Here is a 23,924-nt window from a genome sequence, read left to right as displayed (position 1 = left end):
GGTTTTCCCAAGTGATGGTGCCATATGGGGGATCATTGATATTTTCTACTAGCAGATGTGGTATTTGTCAGTAGTGAAATCTAGGTAAGACTTGGTGTGAGGGATTCCCATGCTTTCAGGCCCACGTGCACCCTCCATCTCTGCCAGCACAGCTACTTTGTTCATTTGGCCATTGTGCCCCAGTTGTCATGGCCAATGACAGAGGCTGGTTGCCATCAAGTGCCTGAGTCATTCTGTCCCCTTGGTTATCAAGGGCTATTAGTGTCCAGAGTCCTCAAAATGTCTCAATTGTCTCTTTTTCAGTGTGTGATTACTTAAGTCAGTGGTCATAGATCCCTTTGGAAAGAACTGAGGTCATACTATCATATGCACATACTGTGGTGTTTTAGGATCTTTTCTCCTGGTAATTCAGCCTCACCTTCACTCAATGGGCTGTAGGTCTAAAAGCTTGCTCAGATGTGAAAATTGTGTGAGGGATTAAAAAAATTATTACCCTGAACGTCTTAGTAATCCATCCTTAATTTCTTTCGATTGTATCGATTATGCAGTACATGGTGGGCTGCCTGCCTATCTTGCTCCTGGAGATAGTATATGCTATTCACCATTTCCATAGCTCTCTGTAGGTTAAGTGTCCCTGGCAGCCACTCTGACTTCCCATTTACTATAATAATTTTACCCACCTTCTTTCTTATGGTTAAAGGCCACCACCTCACCTGTTATTTTGGGAATGTCATTTTACTGTATGGGAGTTCAGTTCTATAAGAACATCTCCTACCATTAGCCCTAGACTTCAAAGGATGTGCACTATTGAGCTGCTCTGCAATATTGATGTCCCTATCAGAAGGAGATTCCTTGTCATTTTGGATACTCAAAGTGTCTTCTGAGACCTCTGAGTCCACTGAACATAGTTGCCTGAAGGGTTTTCCAGCCTTACATACTGGTCCTCATACATGCACACATACACAGATCCACAGCTTATTCTGACCTCTCTCCTCCTCCCCACTTCCAACTACCCTGGAGAGGGAAGTCTTAATATTCTGCCAAGGAGTCCCTCTGAATTTACATTTCTTCTTAACCTAGTAGTCAATTGCCCTCAGTCTTTCTTTCACTGTCTTAGTTCATAGTCCCTCAGAGGGAAACGACTCTGAGATGGAAGTTCTTGTGCAGAATTTTGGGGGTATGCTTTCAGGAACAATGCTCATGTAGGCGTCACAGCAGCAGGGTTGGGCAGAAGGGAGAAGTGAAACAGTAAAAGAAATTGGAACAGAGGTTTCAGCTGATCCCACTGAGAACTCTGGGATCAGAGTTCTATCTGAGATGTAAATTAATCAAAGGAACAATGCCTTTGTATTCCTACATTGACCACTCATTGGATGTGGACACATGAGAAGGGTATGTGCTCTTGGTGAAAGCAGTTCTTTGTAGCCACGAAAAATTCCCAGCTATGAGCCAGTACTCCAGAAATCAGAAAATGAGCACAAGACTTACAACTCAAAGACTTTTCATATCATCTCTCAAGAGGAAATAGGCTGATGGATCCTCAGTAGTAGAAAGACAAGACCTAATATCTTGGTCATGCACCTTGTTGCTTATAAAGTATGCAGTACAGTGCCTGGAAATGTTTATATAATAGTAAATGTTTATTAAGTGCTTACTCTGTGCCAGACACGGTTCTAACTTCTTTTCAAAGAATAATACAATTACCCTACAAATAACTCTATATGATAGTGATACAATCTTCATTTTACAGATGAAGAAAAAACTAAAGCACAGAAAGATAAGAAACTTTCTCAAATTCACACAGGTGTAGTGATAATAAGGGGTAGACCTGTGATTTGAACCCAGGCTTAATTTCAGAGCCCAAGTTCATAATCAGGACATTATTTTACTCTAATTGCTGTAAATGGTAGCTGTTATTTTTATTATATCTTATTATATCTTTGACATACAGTAATGTTATAAGAAAGGAATTGTTTAAATTTACATTTAAATTACAATTTGATGGATGGACCCCACTTTAAAAATGATAAATACATGTTATATGAAAGTAGAAAAAGTTAGCACTCCCCTCGGTAAGGATGGAAGAGGTCCTTGGGCCTGATAACATGCATATGGTTAAGGCATCATCACCTCCTTATGGCATCTAACCATTGTTTTTAAGAATGCAAAAAAAAAAAGACAAATATATTGTTTGTGCCTTCTCGTAGAGATGCAGTTCTCAAAACTGGCTATATATAAAACCACCCGGGTAACTTTTAAAACTCCTGCCACTCAGGCCACATGCCAGAACAATCCAATCGGAATCTCGGGATGAGACCTAGACGTCGGTATTTTTCTGGAAGCTCCCCAGGTGATTGCGGTGCGCAGCCACACTTGAGAACTGCTGTCCTAGGGCTGCGTCCGCCTCTCTGCTTCCCAGCAGGGCTCTGCACCTGGCTTCTTCCTTCCTGAGCATCACCTGGGGGAGTATTTTCATTGTCTGCCCTGTGATGCCTTGTCTCCTGCGGTCCCAGGCCCACTTCTGCACTATGGTTATTAATGCGATGTGATTGTTAATTCCCACTTTTCAGAGAAAATCAGGGGCTGAGAGGTTAATTAACTTAACCCAGGTCACATAACTAGGAAGTCGTAGAGCTCAAATGCAAACCCAGGCCTCTGGTTCTAGAGTCCACGTGACTGACCGTTACTCTACACCACTATCTGCTGGATATCTCCATCCATTAGTTGACTCATACGTGCCAAACTAAACTCTTTAACTTCCCCCTCTGGCTTTCTCTTGTGCCCCACCCTCCAAAATAGAAAACTAATATTGCCCATTCTCCTGCACTCTTGGTCTTTAACAAAGGTACCTAACATTGAAGCTTCATTTGATGTTTCTATTTCCTTTGTCCCTTGTATGTAAGCAAACTTTTAGAATGTTAGGCAGAAATTAGAAGATGAGCAGTAGGTCTAACTGAAGTGGGGAATGTGGATGTGGAAAGTCCAATAAAATTCATGGAGGAAGTGAAGGGTAAGTAAATATAAAATCCAATTGTTAGCTCCTGTGATCATGCCTTCTCAAAATCTCCCACATCGGGCATTTCTGCATTGCTGCTACCACTGCACTAGTTCAAACCACCATTCCCTCCCTTCTTATGGCCCTTATTTTCTAACTCTTCTCTTTCCCCTCTCATCCATCTTTGATCCAAATAAAACTGGCTGAAACACAGGTTTAGTCGTGGCATCTGAGCCCATCCTGGATCATTCTCAAATGTGGGAATGATTTTCATGGAATATTAGAAAACAGAAAATAATGTGATTTGATTGAACAGAGTTTTACCTGAATGAAAAGGAATTACGCAAGTAAAAAAACTAGTCATACTTTATAGGCCACAGGATCCAGAACAAGAGGCACAGAGTAGTTGCCTCGAGGGGCCAGGAAGAGAATGTAATAGGTGGTATGGGGGTGGGGGAGGCAGGGGACTGAGGCAAAGGAGAGTTTCTGCCCTATGCAAAGGGAATAGCTACTCTCAAATGAGCATCTTTTGTGACCTTGTAGTACCAAGAGCCTGGTATGGCTACCTTTTCCCAGTTCTTTCCAGAAGCCAGAAATTCAAATTTAATGATATCGTCTGGCTTTTAAATGTTGCAAACCAGATTACATTTTTTGCTAATGTAGTACAGACAAAGCAACCATGCCCATGGGCTGATGTGTTCTGCAGCCTCTAGTTTGCAAGCAGTGGTCTAATGAAGGTTGTTTTCTCCTCCACGTACTCTGACTTTCTGGTTTAATTGTAAATACCCTAAGGCCTTGAACTTTAAAAGTAGGTCCTGTAAATTCTAATGAAAAGTGCTCCTCAGCAATCTCTGAAATGAGCTTTATCCTATTAAACAAAGAATGTGTGGCAGAAATGGAGATGTCTTCTCAGTGGTTATAGGGTAACTAGATGGACTGTGAAATTTTAATCAAGTAGAAAAGCACGTGTACTTCACTGACATTTCTCACAAAGGCAAGTTTCTTTGATTCTAAACAAGTGGGAAAGGAAGGAGAAAAAAATGGGATCTAACATTACTGAGCATCTAGTATATGCAAAGCATGCTGCTTGATATAATGAGTATGGTATTAATTCTCTCTGTCACCCTAGAAATGTAGCTGGATTAGCACTTACCTCCCCTGGGCATATTCTCTGTGAGAGTCATAGTTAACGTGATGATGTTGAAACAGTGATGGGAAGCTACTCGCTTTGCTATTGAGATCTTAGTTGTTAGACCATAAGATACATGGAAAAGGTAATCATGGCTAAGTTTTTCTTTTTCTCTTGGGAAAAAAAAGGTTCAAAGAAAGAAAGTTCAAAAGAGATTAAATAGCTAGATAAGGGGATAAACCCAAGATTCTATAACTCTAATGCTAAAATCTGTGTCCTTTCCATTGTATGCCACCATTTCTCCACTTTTAATGAAGGGAGTTGAAACTTCATGGTACTGTTCTGAAATCAGTGATCTGAAGAATATTATAAATGGAAAATCTTGGGATCTTAAAATCTATGAATAGAGGTAAAACTCTCAGGTGCCTTCTACAACCCTCTAATACAGAGTAGAGCAAATGCAGCAATCACCCCAGCACTCTCACTTGGGTAAGCAGATAAACCAGCCAAAATACCTGTTCTCCTCTTCTCTCTGGAGACAGCAGATCACATTCCTAGCCTCCCTTGCAGATTGGTATAGCAATTTGGGTGGGTTTTGACCGTGGAATTTCAGCTGAAGAGGAGTGTACGTTTCTTAGCCAGAACGCTTAAAGATGCAGCTGTGGTTCTTACATGTTTTTTCCCCATTATGGGAGCTAGATGTAAATAAAAAGAGATCTGTGAAGTGATGGCAGAGCCACAAGATGGAAAGAACCCAGGCCAATGCATTATCTCATGAAAGAAAGCCACTCACCAACCCAGAGCACACATTGGACTATGTTAGCAAGAAATAAATGTCAGTGGTACAGGGACCTCATACTTTGAACTATATTTATTGCCACAATTGATACTGTCCTAATAGTATAAATTGGTACCATGAAATGAGTACTTATGTATAAAACCTAAAATATATGGTTCTAAATTTGTAGTCGGGCATTAAGGAAATAGGTACTTTAGGCTGGGAAGTTGGAAACCCAGTGGCAGAAAAACCTACTGGTTTTCCTTGCTTCGTTAGATAAGATATTCAAATAAAAATTGGCTAGTTTGAAATTAAAAATGGAAGGTAATATAGAGAATCCAGAAATCTGGGGCTTCACTAGGCTTGAAAACCAACTGTTTCTGAATTTAAACAATAAAAGATAGACTGAAGAAAGCATTCAGCAATAAAAGCTCATACAATTTGTAGTTAGAGGCAGTCCCAACTTGTGATTTTTTTCCCTTCTTTTGAGTGTCTGCCTCCATTTTTCTGGCACAGAGAGAGGATTAAATATTCATTTAAAATAGTCCAAGAAATATGGAATTCCCTTATCATTTCTAAACTTAGTATCTGAAGTATTTTCCATTGTTATACTAGGCTTACCTATTGTATATTCAGACAGTTGGGTAAGCAAAATAATGGCCCCCAAAGGTTTTCACATCTTAGTCCCTGAAACCTGTGAATATGTTATTTTTACATGGTTAAAGGGGCTTTGCAGATATGATTAAGTTAAGGACCTTGGAATCAGGAGATTTCCAGGTTGGCCTTAAACGTAATAATAAGAGTTCTTAAAAAAAGTCAGATAAGCTTATGTTTGTACATTAAAAGATGGACACATGAAGCAAAAAAAAAAAAAAAAGTTAGATAAGCTGTGATGACCAAAGCAGAGCATCAGAATCAGAAAAAGATTTGAAGATGCCACGAATGTTGGTGGCCTCTACAAGCTGGAAAAGGCGAGGAAACGGATTCTCCCCTAGCATCTTCAGAAGGAACACACCCCTGTGATACCTTGATTTTATCCTAGTGAGACCCATGCCATACTTCTGACCTATAGAACTCTAAGGTAATATGTGTGTATTGTTTAAGCCACTTAGGTTAGTGGCAGTTTCTTGTGTTAGAAATTGGAACACATAGTTAGGGTGAAGATCACATTTGCTGCAGAGAGCTTTGCTCAGTCTTGATTCGATAGGCTCTGAGGACATTCTCAGAACATTCTTTGAGAGATGGAGTGACCAAGGACTTTCAGATATGACTAAAGTTTAAAACAATCACCTGTGGTGCAGTATTGGACCCAGTACAGTGGGTCACATTGTACTACAACTAGAGAATAAATCTCTTCCAGGCAGGCAGAGACTAAGCATCTGCAAAGTAGTCTATTTATAACTGAAAGAAATAATAATAACTGAGGCACCAAGACCCAGAAAGACAGTGTAGTAGCTAAGAGCGCGTACGGAGTTCAAGCTACTTCCTAGCTGTGTGACCTAGAGCAGGTTACTTAACCTCTCCATGCCTATTTTCCATCTGAAAAAGGAGGATAACAGTATTATCTTCATAAGATTGTTGTGAGGAGTAAATGAATGTATATGGGAAGCACTCAGAACAATGCCTGGGGTATAGTAAGTGTTCAGTGAGTATAAGCTGGCTCTACTACTTGCTACCTAGAGGGTGATTTTATAGCATTAAGACTTTAACCTAGTTATTGGCACAGTCAGGGCCAGTATCCAGATGTCTTGTCTCCTGGTTCAGGAATTCTTTTCCCAGTAGGCAGACTGATCTCCTGAAATATCTGGTAGAGGAGAAGCAGTTAACCCCTTCTAGTGGAATGATGGGGCTGCGGCACCAGAGAGGCAGTGAAGTGGTCTGGTTTAGCCTGCTCCCTGGAGGGCGTTCATGAATCAGTCTGAGTTCTTGGGTTGCAACCAAAGTAGGCTGACTTGCGCATAATTACTTAAGTGCAAGGGAGCTCTTTGGCAGGATGCGTGGTGGTGGTAGGGCTCTCAGGATTGATGGGAAGGTTGGAGACCTGGGAAGCAGAAGCCTCAGCCCCAGTCTTCCAGAAGGAAGGGCCAAGTTAGGGTGGGACCATTAAATAAATCTGATTCTTGTGTTCCGTATCCCTTGCTCAAGATTCAAAGTCCTGGAAAATAACATTTAACTCACTGAGCACTAGCCACACGCCTTTTTCCTGGTGTACTGCAGCAGAGAGAAAAGGGATCTAGTCCCTGGCCTCCCCATCATATCAAGACTATATTCAAGACTACACCACATCCTGACTGACTCTTAAAAAGTCTCATGGACAGATGAGTGGGGGCAAACTAGAGGAGAGGATCCTACCTAGGCTGATTTGAATGATACAGAAGTGTGCTGGTTGGGGGGTGGTTGAAGAAAGAAGTGTAGGGAGTTCTGACAAGGAGCTGCCACAGTGTAATAACAACGTGGAATCTGAGAGTGGAGAAACAGGAGAGTGTGAGAAAGGTGAAAAGAGAAATGAAATAAAAATTAAGAGAAATTCACTAGTATATCATAAGGAGGTCTTGAAAATGACCTGGTTGGGGTGTGAAGTGAGAGAGGTGGGGCATATATGTTTTTGCAAGAAGGAAAGGCACTAGCACAGAAACTGAAGAGTAATAGGCTGATTGCACTTACTGATAAGATGAGGACCTGAGCTTATTCACATGTATGCACACACAAGTTAAAACCGATTGTGATCTGATGTAGCAATTCTGCAGAGACCCTTGCGCCATTCTTTTGGAATGTCAAGGTTTGTATTTTATATAGTAGAATGAACTAGATAAACTCAAGCAGAGGTGTTTTATGAATAATTAGGCATACTAGTTGGGGAAAAAAATGCGATCTGGAAAAAAATCACCATTAAAATATAATTCTGTGATATACTTAATGGTAATGCATTTATGTTAGCACACCTGGGTGAATGTGTGTTTGCATGTGTGTGAAAAATCATTTGTTCTGGAGTAGTTGAATAGAAGACCAAGTTGACCAAGAGTTACAAATGCCATTACTGAAACCAAAACTGTTGATAGTGGTTCTTAATATGAATTTTTTTTTTAACTCTCCATCAGTGAGTGAGTGAGTCAGTTATGATTGAGGTTGGAAAGCAGAACTGCCATGATCCCTGCTCTCATGGGACTTACGGTTTGGTTGACTCATGCGGGAAGGTTGCTTATCCAATGTGTAGCATGTGGGAACATGAAATACACTAGATATTAGAAGTTGGAAGACGTGAGTTCCATTCTAGTTCCTTCTAACTGTGTGTGACCTTGGACAAGTCACTTCATTTCCAAAACTCCCTGTTGACTCATAGGTAATCTGAAATTGTATATAAAATGTGTGTGTATGTTGATAGTCATATTTTCTGGGGGAGAATGCCTGTAGCTTCATTAGCTTCTCAAAGATTATTTTTCAACTTGAAAGATTCTAAGATTCTAGTGATGAAAATTTACTCTCAACTATAAGTCCTAGTTTTCCTTTTGGAATGTCCTAAACCAAGAATAGTTGCCAGTCTGAGGGCTAGAAAGGAAGATAAAATGATTTGCTGGATCAGCATAATTTTCTAAACATGAAAACTAAGGACTAGATGGCTTATCAAAACTGATGCAAATAGAGAGATGAAGATGTGATTGACCAGCAGGTTGCTTGGTTTCTGTTCCCGGGGGGAGTTTGCATTGCTTGTCTGTGTTTGCTAGTTGCCTCCTGTAGATCTCCACATCATTTTCCTGACAAGGTCCAACTTGGTTCCCTCTTGAGCAGATAAGAATAAAATAGTGGCCATTCCTTCTTGGTTCTTGATCCTGTTGGCTCTCCCCAGTATGCACCCCAGCTGCCAAAATATAGGGAGGCTTTCTGGTGGCAAGCTAAGCAAATTGTAAATGCCCAATCACCACGCTTGTTCTGGGGCTGCCTAAGCAGCAGAAGAGCATAATTGTGCAGATTGCAGCAAGTGCCATTTGGAAAAGGAGGGAGCTGCCTCAGTCAGCTTTCTTTTAAGCTCAATGATCACAGCTGAGCTCAAAGACAAGTAACACAGATTTTTTTTGATAAGGTACAATGGGTTTCTAATTGACTCTTACATTTCTAACTGCTTTTTGACCTGTACCTGATAGCTGTTAGTAGATCTAGCATTCTAGGAAATGTGTCATTAACTAAATCCCTTTCTTCTGGTTATTTATTCTTCCCCTGAAATTAAATAACTTCTAATAGCTTATGCAGACTTTTCATACTTCATTCAAGACATAAACTCCCAGCATCATGGTGTGAATTAAAAAGGGAATTCTGCTTCCTTTCCACTGGTAATCTAGTACAGGGTTGTTACTGAGGGGACTCAGGGCACTAGAATGAGCATGCCACCAACAGTTGTGGAGGGTACAGTCTGTGGAGTGATTGTTCCCATTTAGTGGCAAGGAAAGGCCACTTGTCATGTCCACAATGGTGATGAGGGGTAGACATTCTGGGTCTTCAGTTTTCTAGTGTAGTATGTGCTCCTTCTGGTAGCTTGGCCTTAACTCCTGCTCATTTGCCCAGCAATCTACCCCATCACCCCTGCTCCTCCTAAGAGTCTGAAATTTTTGTTATTAGAAGGAACTTATATATCAGATGCTAAAGGCTGCATCATTGTCTCTCCAAGGTCATTGTTAAATGCACACTGTAGCTGAAGAGATAAGACAGTGCATGAGGTGACTGATGGATCCTTTTGTGTGTGTGTGTGTGTGTGTGTGTGTGTGTGTGTGTGTGCATGCACATGTGCATGCATGAGAGGGAAGGAATGAGGTGGAGGGGAGGAGGCAGAAAGACTGAATCCTGTGTGAGAGAGGGAGTGGCATCTCTGAGCATGTGAGGGCAGGCCATCAGAATGACCACCACTGTCCAAGTGCACATAAGAGGGTGGTATACCAAGTATGTGAGAGCTCAGTCTCCAGATGGAAATGGACTCAGTCTTTCTGTGTCTTTGTTAAGGACAGCTTTCTGTGGGTGTAAGAAGGTTGTGTCCCTGTATGTGAAAGGACTTTGTCCCTGTGTGGTTGGAGGACAGGGTCCCCAGGTGGGAGAGGATTGAATTCTTGTGTGTGTGACAGGGTTGGATCTCTGTGGCTTTGAGAGGGGCGTGGCTCTGTGTGAAAGAGAGAACCAGGTCCCTATAGGCAAGAAAAGGCAGAGACCCAAGTTTGAAAGACTGGGCCTTGTTTAGGAGGGAGTGTTTTAGTTGTCTTGTTGTATAACAAACTTCCTAAAACTTAATGTCATACTAGTGACCCTGTCATTATACCTCATAGCTTTGTGGGTCAGAAACCTGCCCAGGACATAGCAGGGATAGCTCATCTCTGCTATTCCATGACTGTGGCCTCAGCTAGGATGGCTTGAGACTAGATGACTAGAGTGACTGTACTGGGGTCATATGTCTGCCCTTCAGTTCTGACTGTTCCTTGCCTCTTTATTTTCTTGCTTTCTAGTGGTTAGACTTTTGCTTCTTTTTTTTATTAAGGTATCATTGATATACAATCTTATGAAGGTTTCACATGAGCAACATTATGGTTACTATACTCACCCATATTATTAAGTCCCTCACACATACCCCATTGCAGTCACGGTGCATCAGTGTAGTAAGATGCTACAGAGTCACTACTTGTCTTCTCTCTGCTACATTGCCTTCCCTGTGCCCCCGCTACATTATATGTGCTGATCATAACACCCCTTAATCCCCTTCTCCCTTCCTTTGAAGCCGCCCTCCCATAACCTTTCTGTTTGATAACCACTAGTCTGTTCATGGAGCCTGTGAGTCTGCTGCTGTTTTGTTCCTTCAGTTTTGCTTTGTTCTTATACTCTGCAAATGAGGGAAATCATCTGGTACTTGTCTTTTTCTGCCTGGCTTATTTCACTGAGCATAATACCCTCTAGCTCCGTCCATGTTGTTACAAATGGTAGGATTTGTTTTCTTCTTATGGCTGCATAATATTCCATTGGGTATATGTACCACATCTTCTTTATCAATTCATCTATTAATGGATGCTTAGGTTGCTTCTGTGTCTTAGCTATTGTAAATAGTGCTGTGATAAACATAGGGGTGCATGTGTCTTTTTGAATCTGTGATCTTGTCTTCTTTGGGTAAATTCCTAGGGGTGGAATTCCTGGGTCAAATGGCATTTCTATTTTTAGTTTTTTGAGGAACCTCCATATTGCTTTCCACAATGGTAGAACTAATTTACTTTCCCACCAGCCGTGTAGGAGGGTTCCCGTTTCTCTGCATCCTCACCAGCATTTGTTGTTTCTTGTCTTTTCAATGTTGGCCATCCTAACTGGTGTGAGGTAATACCTCATTGTGGTTTTAATTTGCATTTCCCTGATAATTACCTATGTGGAGCATCTTTTCATGTGCCTGTTTGTCATCAGAATTTCTTCTTTGGAGAAGTGTCTGTTCATATCCTCCACCCATTTTTTAATCAGGTTATTCGCTTTTTGGGTGTTGAGGTATGTGAGTTCTTTATATATTTTGGATTAAATACCTTGTTGGATATGTTGTTTACAAATATTCTCCCATACTGTAGGATACCTGTTTGTTCTACTGATGGTATCCTTTGCTGTGCAGAAGCTTTTTCGTTTGATGTAGTTCCATTTGTTCATTTTTGCTTTTGTTTCCCTTGCCTGAGAAGATGTGTTCAGGAAAAAGTTGCTCATGTTTATATTCAAGAGATGTTTGCCTACATTTTCTTTTAAGAGTTTTATGGTTTCATGACTTACATTCAGGTTTCTGATCCATTTCGAGTTACTTTTGTGAATGGAGTTAGACAGTAATCCAGTTTCATTCTCTTACATGTAGCTGTCCAGTTTTGCCAACACCAGTTGTTGAAAAGGCTATCATTTCCCCATTGTATGTCCATGGCTCCTTTATCATACATTAATTGGCCATATATGCTTGGGTTGGGCTCTCTATTCTGTTCCATTGGTCTATGGGTCTTTTCTTGTGCCAGTACCAAATTGTCTTCATTACTGTGGCTTTGTATTAGAGATTGAAGTTAGGGAATTTAATCTCCCCAGCTTTATTCTTCCTTCTCAGGATTGCTTTGGCTATTCAGGGTTTTTTGTGTTTCCATATGAATTTTAGAACTATTTGTTCTAGTTTGTTGAACAATGCTGCTGGTATTTTTATAGGGAATTCATTGAATCTGTAAATTGCTTTAGGCAGGATGGTCATTTTTATAATATTAATACTTCCTATCTATGAGCATGGGATGTATTTCCATTTATTGGTATCTTCTTTAATTTCTCTTCATAAGTGTCTTGTAGTTTTCAGGGTATAGGTCTTTCACTTCCTTGGTTAAATTTATTCCTGGGTATTTTATTCTTTATAATGCAAATGTAAATGGAATTGTTTTCCTGATTTCTCTTTCTGCTAGTTCATCATTAGTATATAGGAATGCAACATATTTCTGTTTATTAATTTTGTATCCTGCAACTTTGCTGAATTCAGTTATTAGTTCTAGTAATTTGGGGGGTGGATTCTTTAGGGTTTTTAATGTACAACATCATGTCACCTGAAAACAGTGAAAGTTTAACTTCTTCCTTACCAATCTGGATGCCTCTTATTTCTTTGTGTTCTCTGATTGCCATGGCTAGGACCTCCAGTACTACGTTGAAAAAAAGTGGGGAGAGTGGGCATCCTTGTCTTGTTCCTGATCTTAGAGGAAAGGCTTTCAGCTTCTTGCTGTTAAGTATGATATTGGCTGTGGGTTTGTCAGATATGGTCTTTATTATGTTGAGGTACTTGCACTCTGTACCCATTTTGTTGAGAGTTTTTTATCGTGAATGGATGTTAAATTTTGTCAAATGCTCTTTCAGCATCTATTAAGGTGATAGTGTGATTTTTGTCTTACTTTTTGTTGATATGGTATATGATGTTGGTGGATTTTCAAATATTGTACCATCCTTGCATATTTAGAGTAAATCCTACTTGATCATGATGGATGATCTTTTTGATGTATTTTTGAAATCGGTTTGCTAATATTTTGTTGAATATTTTTGTATCTGTGTTCATAAGTGATATTGGTCTGTAATTTTCTTTCTTTGTGGTATCTTTGCCTGGTTTTTGTATTAGAGTTATGATGGCCTCACAGAATGAGTTTGGAAGTATTCCCTCAGATTCCTTCCTCTTCTGCTTTTTGGAAAACTTTAAGGAGGATGGACATTTTTAGGTCTTCTCCAAATGTTTGATAAATTTCAGTGGTGAAGCCATCTGGCCTGGGTATTTTGTTCTTAGGTAGCTTTTGATTGCAAATTCAATTTCATTGCTGATAATCAGTCTGTTCAGATGTTCTGTTTCTTCCTGGGTCAGTCTTGGAAGGATGTATTTTTCTAGAAAGTTGTCCATTTCTTCTAGGTTATCTAATTTGTTAGCATATATTTTTTCATAGTATTCCCTAATAATTCTTTGTATTTCTGTGGTATCCTTAGTGATTTTTCCTTTCCCATTTCTGATTCTTTTTATGTGTGTAGACTCTCTTCTTTTCTTGATAAGTCTGACTATGGGTTTATTTATTTTGTTTTTTTCTACAAAGAACCAGCTCCTGGTTTCACTAATTCTTTCTATTGTTTTATTCTTAATTTTATTTATTTCTTCTGTGATCTTAATTATGTCCCTCCTTCTACTGACTTTGGTACTCATTTGTTCTTCTTTTTCTAGTTTTGTTAATTGTGAGTTTAGACTGTTCATTTGGGATTGCTCTTCTTTCTTGAGATAAGCCTGTATTGCTATATACTTTCCTTTTACAGCTGCCTTTGCTGCATCCCACAGAAGTTGGGGAGTTGAATTGTTGTTTTCATTCATCTCCTTCCATTGATTATTTAGGAGCATGTTGTTAAGCACCCATGTGTTTGTGGGCGTTTTTTGTTTTCTTGGCATAATTTATTTCTAATTTCATACTTTTGTTGTCTGGGATGCTGGTTGGCACAAATTCAGTCCTTATGAACTTACTGAGGCTCTTTTTGTGGCCTAGTATGTGGTCTATTCTGAAAAATATTCCATGTGCACTTGAGAAGAATGTATATCCTGCTGCTTTGGGGTGGAGTGTTCTGTAGATGTCTTTTAGGTACATCTTTTCTAATGTGCTGTTCCATGCCTCTGTCTCCTTACTTATTTTCTGTCTGGTTGATCTGTCCTTTGGAGTGAGTGGTGCACTGAAGTCTCCTAAAATGAATACATTGCATTACATTTCCCCCTTTAATTCTGTTAGCATTTGTTTCACATATTTGGGTGCTCCTATGTTCAGTGCATAGATATTTGTAATGGTTATATCCTCTTGTTGGACTGACCCCTTTATCATTACGTAATGTCCGTCTTTGTCTCTTGTGACTTTCTTTGTTTTGAAGTCTATTTTGTGTGATACAAATACTGCAACTCTTGCTTTTTTCTCCCTATTATTTCTCCCTATTATATAAATGTTTTTCCATTCCTTTATATTTAGTCTGTACATGTCTTTGGGTTTGAAATTAGTTTCTTGTAGTCAGCCTATAGGTGGGTCTTGTTTTTTAATCCATTCTGTAACTCTATGTCTTTTGATTGGTACATTCAGTCCATTTACATTTAGGGTGATTATCAATAGCTATGTACTTTTTGCCATTGCAGGCCCAAGCACTGTTTCTTTGCTATTTAACAGTCTAACTTAACTCACATATTACACTATTACAAACACAATCTAAAGGTTCATTTTATTCTCCCTTTTCCTTCCTCCTTCATTCTATATGTTAGATGTTATATTCTGTACACTCTGTGTATTCCTTGACTTATTTTTTGGTAGATGATTTAATTTTGCATTTCCTTAGTAGTTAATTGGTCTACCTCTTTCACTGTGGTTTTATTACCTCTGGCGACAGCTATTTAGCCTTAGGAACACTACTGTCTATAGCAGTCCTTCCAAAATACACTGTAGAGATGTTTTGTGGGAGGTAATTTCTCTCAATTTTTGCTTATCTGAAAAATTTTTAATCCCTTCTTCAAATTTAAATGATAATCTTGCCGGATAGAATATTCTTGATTCTAGGCTCTTCCTCATTGCATTAAATATTACATTAAAAATATCACGCCACTCCCTTCTGGCCTGTAGGTTTCTGTTGTTAGCCTGATGGGTTTTCCTTTGTATGAGATCTTTTTTCTCTCTCCGGCTGCTTTTAATACTCTGTCCTTTTTCTTGAATTTTGACATTTCAATTATTATATGTCTTCCTATTTTCTTCTTAGGGTCCCTTGTTTTGGGAGATCTGTGTACTTCCATAGCCTGAAAGACTATTTCCTTCTCCAGATTGGGGAAGTTTTCAGCACTTATTTCCTCAGAGACACTTCCTATCCCCTTTTCTCTCCTCTTCTTCTCTTACCCCTATAGTGTGAATATTGTTCCATTTGGATTGGTCGCAGAGTTGCCTTATTATTATTTTGTTCCTGGAGATCTTTTTTTCTCTTTGCCTCAGCTTCTTTGTATTCCTGTTCTTTAATTTCTATTCTATTTACCATCTGCTCTACCTGTTCTAATCTGCTTTAAACCCTCTGTTGTAAGGGTTTCTATCTCTTTCTTGAAGTTGTCCCTGAGATCTTGATAATTTTTCTGTAGCTCTGTGAGGATGTTTATGGTTTTTATTTTGAAATATTTATCAAGAAGATTGGTGATTTCAGTTTCACAAGACTTCTTTCTGGTGTTTGAAGGATTTTGGATTGAACAAGTTTCTTTTGCCACTTCATATTCCTAATAATATGGAATAATAACTTTGTGTAGGAAGTGCCCGCTAGTGCTCAGGAGCTCTACTCTCTGGAACTTCCCAGCCCCTGGAGTGATGGTGAGTATCACAGGCAAGTGGTACCACTGTCAGCTGGGAGGAAAGAGCTCTTTCCTGCTTCCCAGCCACAGTGCCTACCTCCACTGCTAGGACCAGTGGGCTGACTGTGCAGGGAACAGCCTCTGCATTACACCCCTATAACTACTGTATTGTGGCTTCCCTCCACCTGGCCTGGCATGATTCAGAGCATGCCAGGAGGAATGAGTGGCAGGCTGTGTGTAGCAGTGGGGGCCCTTGGGGCTGCATTGCCAGCCAGGTGGATAGAATGCTTGAAGCTCCTTAAAGTTCCCATCCTTCTGGGCTGAGTGTGCCAGGACAATTTTGTCCACCTGTCCTTCTCCTGAGCAGAAAGCTCTGTGTAATCCTTGCCTCTGTAGCAACCCTGTCTCTGTTGGGAAGTCTTTCAAATTGCCCACCTTTCTTTTGTCCCATAATAGCTGGTTGTGGGTACCTGTTCTCCACAAGCAGCTGGAATCTCAGTCTCTCTGAGTATTCTGCCTGTCTTTGCTTTCCAACCCCTCTAATTTCCAGAGCACCAGGTGATGTGGGTTCATGCTCCCAGCGTAGATCTCCAGTGGTGGGTATTTAGCAGTACTGGGCTTTTACTCCCCTCCACTCCATTTCTCTTCCTTCTGCCTGTGAGTTGGGGTGGTGGGAGGGCTTGGATCCTGCCAGATCATGGCTTTTCTACTTTAACCATTTCCATGAGGTCTTCTCTTTTCCCCAGATGTAAGCCCTCTGTTGCAGTCTTTTTTCTGGTCACTCTTTCAGAATTAATTGTATTTGCTGTATTTTCATGTTATATATGGTTTTGACAGGAGATTTCTGCTTCACTTCCCACCCAACCATCTTTTTCCCCCCTCTTGTTACCTTGCCTCTTTATGTTGCATCTGCTGTTGCTGAAATGTTCAAGAGGGCTTCTTCACTCTGATGTTTGGCACCTGGGCTCAGATGGATGGGACAGCTGAGACTGACAACTCATGACTCCCAGTGCACCTTGAGCTTCTTATGAGGTGACTGGAGTCCTCCAGAGCTAGTGCTCTAAAAGGCAGGAAGTTTGAAGCTGCGTTTCTCAAGGCCTGAGCCCTTAAAATGGCAGTGTCACTTCTGCCATATGCTGTTGGTTAAAACAGTCACAGAGCCCATCCAGATTCAAGGGGATCCTCTCTTTCAGTGGGAGGAATATGGGAAAATTTGTGTCCATCTTCATTCTGCTGTAATGATAGATGACTCTCTATGTACATAATAGGACTCCATCCTCAGGTATGTGAGAGGTCATAATGTGTGTGTGTGTGTGTGTGTGTGTGTGTGTGTGTATATGTACATCTGTGTGTTGAGAAGGTGCTTCTTGTTGGATAGACTCCAGAGACAATTATCAGTGTAGATATGTGCAGGAGAACATGACAGAAAAAGGAGGTTTTTGAGTGGGACTGAATCATTCCATGCCTCTGCATTCTGTACATTACTGGCTGCACCTGTCACCCCTGGTATCCTTGGGTGGCAAACTGATGCTCTAAAAGGTGGCATGCCATGCACATCCTGCTGTGAATCTCAGACTGAGAATTTATAGGTGGCAGGTCATCCTTAGTGTTCACTCTGAGTTTGCTCCCTGGTCTCACACATTTATTTCCGGGTTGATAAACAGCACACACTTCTGCACTAGGTGTCTCTGTGAGGAGCTTGGCCAACTGTGAAGTTAGAGACTGTACTCACTTTTGACATTAACTGAAAGTTCAGAGGGTTCTCCAAACTACCTTCAGTTTCAATAACTTGCTAATAGGACTCACAGAACTCACTGAAAGCTATTATCTCATGGTTATGGTTTATTACAGGGAAAGCAAGGCATAAAGCACCTAGGGAGGATACAGGGAAGTGCTAAATATGGAGCTTCCACTGTTCTCTCCCCTTGAGTCAAGTCATGTTACTTTCTGACACCAATATGTCAATGTGTTAAATATTCTGTCAAAGCACACTGAGTATGCCAACTAGCAAAGGTCCCCCCAAGCTTTAGCATTCAGAGTTTTATTGGGGCTCCATTATGTTGGCATGATTGATTAATTTCCCATGTGGTTGATATCAGTCACCAGGTCAACTAATACTATGTGATCAAAAGCTCCCACCCTAAATCACATTGACAGTCTTTCTCAATGGTCAGCCCTTACCCTTATTCATATTGTCAATACTTTGGCTAGCTGAAGAACTGCAACCAAGAAGGCAAAGGCCAGAACTCTTTTTCACCAAGGTTAAATTCCTTACTACACAGTCTCATTAAAGAAGGCAGCCAGCAGAATGGATGGGTTCCCCTCATCCACAGAATGCTCTGAGGATACATCAGAGTACTCTGAGTCACACCGAGGTACTAGGATGGCATGTTTCTTTACAGAATGTGAATTCTGGCAACTTTAATGTTTCTGCTTCCAAACTGTAAAATGTTTCATGTTGTCTTCTTTTCTTATCTTTTTTTCAGTGTTCTTTGCAGCCCTCTCCTAATCCTGGCTACCACCTTTCCTTTGTTTGAAACATTAAGAAAATGAAGTGGATGGGAAGTACCTCAACTTCTCTCTACTGCAAAATTTTTCTTCTTTTCTTCATCTTCTCAGTTCCCTCCTTTCCAGCTCAGAGATGGGTGTGTTGGCTCCGGCCAGTCCCTCCACTCGAGATTCTGTGCTCCACCTACTACTCTGGATCCTTGATCCTCAATTATTCCATTTTTGGTTTCAGTTTCTTCCTCTTCAGTGGAATATGCTTAAATCCACCACTCTTCACCACTGTTTTCTGTATTTTGGTACAGAAATACAGAAAACTTTCACACCAAACCATTTCCTACTTTTTTTTCCTATTGTCTCCACTGATAGTCATCATGATTGCATTTGGCATTTATGTCGAGCTGTGTAGTTTGCCAAGCACCATTGCATACTCTGGTGGGTTCACTTGTTTTTTTTGCACATAGTAGCTATTTCCTTTCTTTAGGTAATTACACCCCAAATTTGCAGAGCAAAGTCTTCCACTTTTGGGGCCAACAATTTGCTGGGATTGTCAGTCGAGATGGCCACTCTGTTATTGCCAAGGAGTTGTTTTGTGATCTTGGCCAGTCAGTCAGGTGCTGTCCCCCTGAAACAGGAATCTTAGCTGAGTAGTACAAGATTGAAAGTGGTTAGCATACGTTCATCCCTGTGACTGGTGGAATGGGTGGACTGTTAGGTTCTGCTACCCACATCTTCTAACCTTGACTTGGCTCATGTCCTTTCCTGAGACCCAGTTCAGATTTTCTTTTATCTCATTATCCTTTGGAAAAGTTTTCCCTTTTCCCCTAAGTTAGCCTGCTAAAGACAGCCAAAGAATTCTGATGGCACCTTTTATTTGACCTTCCATTATTCTTATAAAGTACAGGGTAGGAGAGAAGCTAATATTTACTGAACAGATTTTCTCATTTGGTTAATTTAAGTAAATTTAAATTCAGAAAGATTATGTACCTTGTTAAGTCCCATATAGTTTTACTACTTACAGATTTCTTGGAATTTCTGTATTTGCTACCCTGCTAGCTTCTCCCCTCTCAATTCTTGAACCCTAATTATTTGTTTTCTCTATCTTGCCCTCCTTTAAGATCCTAAGATATCATTATTCATTGACCAACATTATAATAGACTTCTACTAAACTCTAGAAGTACTATACAAAGCCTCTGAGTCCAGCAGCCTGTGTTTCACGTGCAATACTAGAAGAAAACATATTTACACCTAGATTCTATTTAGCATTTCCTTTTTGCTTTCATCTCTATAGACCTAAACAGTTAATTTCATAGTTAATATTGTATGGCTTTCTCCTTATTTCAGAACCTTACTTTCAAACCCAAATGGTTATAGTGCTCAACACTACATAGTCATGAAAAACTGTAGACAAAGGCTTTATTGTTTTATTTTCTATCAACTTTTTTCTTATTAAATATGAAAGTTAAAACTATGGCATTTCAAACTGAAGAGCTATGGGGAAATTCGAGATACTATAAAATGATCTAAGAGAAAAATAAATGTCTAGTATACTATTTTGAAAAAAAATAAATGAAGCTATGACTTTGAACATCACTTTACTGCTGTTGATGGGCTGCAGAACTATTTCTGCTGTGTTGTCATGGGGGTAAGCAGGCCTAAAGGAGTCATTCTCACTCACAGAAGTTGTAAATAATATTTCTGATCATTCACCAAAAGATGATGAGGAGGGAAGTTCAGTATTTGGGGAATAGAGCCAACAAGGCTAAGAAGTTATTTTTGAAAAGATTTATCTTTTTGTGGTTGTTATTAGAAATCTAGCTCCATCTGGTTGGTATTGGGAGGGGTAATAACTATCTTCATCCTGAACCTTTGGGGCACTTAGAAATTGCACTGATTTTTCCAATATGCATCCACAGCTAAACAAGCCAAGAAACAAATGCAGTCATATCTCCTAACTTCATTTGTATACATGCTAAGAAAGCAAACATAGAATAGTTTGGAGGCAATTAGGGCTGTGGTGCAGAACAGCATTATTTTAAAATTTACCCTTTAGCACAGTTGTGACAAGATAATGAAATGTGTGTTTGCTAGTGTGGAAGTGGAGCAACTTAGAAGGGAGGAAAAATGAGCTCATTGAGTCTTCATGGACCATCAAGTGTAGACTTTTCATTGTGAAAGAGTCCTTTGTTAGTGCTTCCGGGGAGCTCCTGACAGATGATAGAAAAGGGCCCAGGCTATTCCTCAAGGAAAAGCCATCACAGAACAACTGTGCCATGTTCAGCCTTTGCTCCCAACCTCACCTCCCCCACCACCCTGATCACCAACCCAGCTAGTCCTCCTGAAAAATGCCTCCATTTCCAAGCTGCTCTACCTTTTTCCCTCCATCACAAGGGGGACCAGTGCAGCAGTCACCTGCCCTAGCTCATGTGCCTGCAGGAGCCACAGTTGTCCTGTCCACATTCTGCCCACCTACAGTATTCTCGGTGATGCTCGTGGTGTCCATTGCTCTTCTCTGGGGAAGGCCAGGCACAACTGTATGCCTCCTTTTCTTGGCCTCTTGGGTTGCTGGTATTTTTCAGTCTCCTTCCAAGGCACTTTTCCCCAGGGCAGAATTCTTGGCCAGTGGGCTGGAATCTACTCAGTTCCTAACAGTCCTCATTTTACAAAGGAGATTTCTCTTTTCTCCAAGTTTTTATTTGTGGGAGGCTGATGGATTAACCCAACACTGTCACTGTACTGCGTTAAATAGTGGCACCCCAAAAGATATGTCCATGCCCTAACACCAGGGACCTGTGAATGTGACCTTATTTTGAAGAAGAATCTTTACAGATGTAATTAAGGATCTGGATATTTCTGAGATAAGGCCACCCTGGATCATAGAGGGTCCTAAATCCAATGACAGATGTTCCTAGAAGAAGAATCCCCCAGAGCATTTGGCAGAAGTGTAGTTTTGAGAGTCAGTGTATAAGGTGAGGAATTGTTTGAGATTAGGCATAGTTCATATCTCCAACACCTGGTGCTACATATTCCTGTATATAACTAGTAGATTCATAAGACACAGTGATAGCACATGGAGTCTAAAGATTAACAACTTGAGTTACTTTTACTTCTATCACACTCTGCGACCACTTTGAATTTTCATTTGTGATTGAGTTTTAACACAGTGAAATAGAGTTAAATTGCTATATGTACTATCTTTGACTGGTAAATGCAAGTTGTAGTTCATATGTGAAATGTTTTACTGAATTTTAATGTCTTTAAAATTAAAATGAATTATTTTAAAATAATTGTTTTAAAGCTAAAAAAATCCAGAAGTTATGATTATTACTGATTATCAAAATGGTTATTTCTGAAAGTAAGTTTTATTGTATTGGATGAGGTAGTAAAAATGAGCCACTCTTGATGTCAAATATGATGTGAGGTGCACTAATGTGAGGATGGGGAAGGACAGATGTAGAATTTGAGAATTGATGGGTTTTAAGCTCTTCCCTTTAAATTTAAATCTATTGCTTAAAATTATCTTGGTCAAATTGAACATTATTTTAACAAAATTCGTATAGGAAAGGAGACTGTTATATAGATGATTAGGGTGACCATATGCCCTGGTTTGCCTAAGGCACCGCCTGTAAGCCTATCACCCATCATCCTAGTTACTGCAGCTCCTTCCACTTTCCAAAGTGTCCCCACTGGTCATCCTGTAGATGAGGGACAAGTTTGTGTCCACACAGAACAAATTTAGAATATGAAATATTATCTGTAGTTCTAAATAAATGTACATTAAGAATCATCCATTAATAAGAATGGAAACTGACAACTTTACTGTCAATTGTGAGTTATAAATATCGAATAGTGAATAGTGAAGGGAGATTATGGGTCCATTGCAGTAAATTCCAACTCATGGACTTGCACATGAGTAGTTTAGAAAGAAAGCATCAGAATGGATCACCAAGTTCCTGTTTCTTTTCTTAACAGTTTTGGAAGGAATGCTACAGTGATTACACACAATCTAGACAGAGTAGAGGTTTTAGAGTGAAAACTGAAAACTGCCAGAGCTGGGGTCAGGCAGAATGGAAAGGAAGACAGTGGAAGAGGTTGAAGTAGGCAAAGAAGTTCTTGTGGGCAGTGTGGGTAAAGGCAGCCAGAATTCAGTAGAAGAGAGTCTTTTGAGAGAATAAATCTATAAACTGAATTTAAAATGAAAAGCATAATCTGAATTAGATATCAGATAAGATTGGGATGACATAAGACTTGAGAGAATACGTTCCCTGGTGTACTTGTGAGTGAAACCCAGCATAACCGTGCATTTTCCTCCATGTTTCCATGTCTTAGTGCCTGACATTTCTTGGATTAGGGACTACCAGTCCTCTCTCTTCCACTGAACAAATTCCACATGTCTTTTAAGGGGCAGTGTAGTGTGGTAGTTTTAAGTACTAACTCTGGAAGCAGAGTACCTGGGTTCAAATTCTAGCATTATCACTTTCCAGCTGTGTGATCTAGGGCAAGTCAACCTCTGTACTCTCTCTTCATCTGTAAAATGTGGATCATGTTAGTGCTTACTCTGTGGAGTTGTTGTGAAGATGAAATGTATTAGATGTTTAGTATTTGGAATGGAAATTAGCTCCTGGTAAGTACTACGTAAGCCTCAGCTGTTATTACGTAAAACTCATTTAATGAAATCAGCTCCTCTTCAGAGCACTTTCTGATTCTACTTCCAGGCTATCATAGGGCATCTTTCCATAAGGCCCTGTGCACAGCCTGTCCTATGCTGTAACTATTTATTTCTCACTCAGTTCAAACTGCTTCCACTAAAGATAGGTTGTTATAGTTTACTATATCCCATGGCCTAGCAGAGTTCTTCATAGTAGTTGATGTTTTATAGATACTTCTTGAATGGATGAATAAATGAATGCTGGTAAGTCACATTTCCAAGTCTCAGTCTTTGAAAGGGATGATACTCTTAGGGAGAAACAAAGCCAAATTTAGCGGCAGAGGGCTCTGGAAAGAAGAATTTACTCCTCAACCACTGAAGTCTGTCTTTTGCCCTCAGTACATGACTAGACCAGAGAATTGAACCTTACTTTCATCAGACAACCTACTTGTGAAGACCAGAAGATAGTTTCCAACTCTAATCTTAATCATTGGTGGCTTCTTTTTAGAAACTCCTAACTTGGCTCCTGTGACCCCATTTTCTCCTCCTATTTCACTGGCTGTTGATTTTTGATCTACTCTGTGGACTTCCCTTCTTCAGCTCATTCCTTAAATGTTCGTGTTTCTTAGAGCTGTCTTTACTCCTCTTTAATTCTTACTACCTGCTGATTTCGGACCTACCCTGAGTTTCTCCTGCTTTCTGGACAGATCCACCTAGATTTGAACCAAAGTGCAAAAGTGGACAACCTAACATCATCTCTCTCCCCACCCAGACCTCTTTTTCTTTTCATCCTCTCTCTGTCCATTCTTATTAATGACACCTGTTTCTAGACTCAAAAACTGGCTAATTTTTATAGATAACTCTCCCTCTTTCTCTGATTTGATCTGGGGCTAGCCCTAGCTGTTTGGCTTCCTAGAGATCTCTTGGCTCCGTCCCACCTTCTCCAGATTCTTACTGCACTGCCCTAGTTGAATCCTCAACAAATCTTATTTAAACTATACCAAAGTCTTCCTATTATGGTCCTCACTGGTTCTGCA

At 40.1% G+C, this 23,924-nt stretch overlaps 1 protein-coding gene and 1 non-coding gene across 2 annotated transcripts in view; both read left to right on the top strand.

Annotated features, from left to right (window-relative positions):
• Window positions 1-23,924, top strand: part of IQCJ (IQ motif containing J) — a 282,074-nt gene that overhangs the window by 116,088 nt on the left and 142,062 nt on the right. The window lies entirely within an intron of this gene.
• On the top strand, window positions 2,035-2,159 carry LOC118968273 (U6atac minor spliceosomal RNA). Its single transcript, XR_005055846.1, has one exon. It is a non-coding gene; the product is annotated as a U6atac minor spliceosomal RNA (small nuclear RNA).

This window comes from Manis javanica, chromosome 3 (genome assembly GCF_040802235.1).
Source record: "Manis javanica isolate MJ-LG chromosome 3, MJ_LKY, whole genome shotgun sequence".
Taxonomy (NCBI): domain Eukaryota; kingdom Metazoa; phylum Chordata; class Mammalia; order Pholidota; family Manidae; genus Manis; species Manis javanica.
Note: the sequence above shows the minus strand (reverse complement) of the source record. Positions and strands in the feature narration are given on the sequence as shown.